Here is a 396-nt window from a genome sequence, read left to right on the forward strand (position 1 = left end):
GGATTAATACTAACAGAATACTTCAATACTGAAAAACTACACGAGCTTTCGGCAAACCATATTGGCTTCTTCATGTTTGAAATAATACACACATCATCAACATAAACATAGGACTCCCGCCTTAGAACAAAGTCATACCATTGAACTCATGATAAATTTAGATCGTCAGTCCCATGACAAAGTTACTTAACGACTTATGATTACAGCAATTGGTACTTGGAAACCTATGCTAATAAGTCAGGGTAATATGAATACAAATTTTACAAATGTAGGCTTACAAACAAGGACAAATTCTAATGTTCGAAATGATTATTGCCACAACGCTAATTAGGAAGACATGTTAACAGATTTAGACCTAGACAAGCTGCTTCAAAATATGTGATACTCAATTACTGT

Source organism: Penaeus monodon, chromosome 19, assembly GCF_015228065.2.
Source record: "Penaeus monodon isolate SGIC_2016 chromosome 19, NSTDA_Pmon_1, whole genome shotgun sequence".
In the NCBI taxonomy this organism is placed as follows: Eukaryota; Metazoa; Arthropoda; class Malacostraca; order Decapoda; family Penaeidae; genus Penaeus; species Penaeus monodon.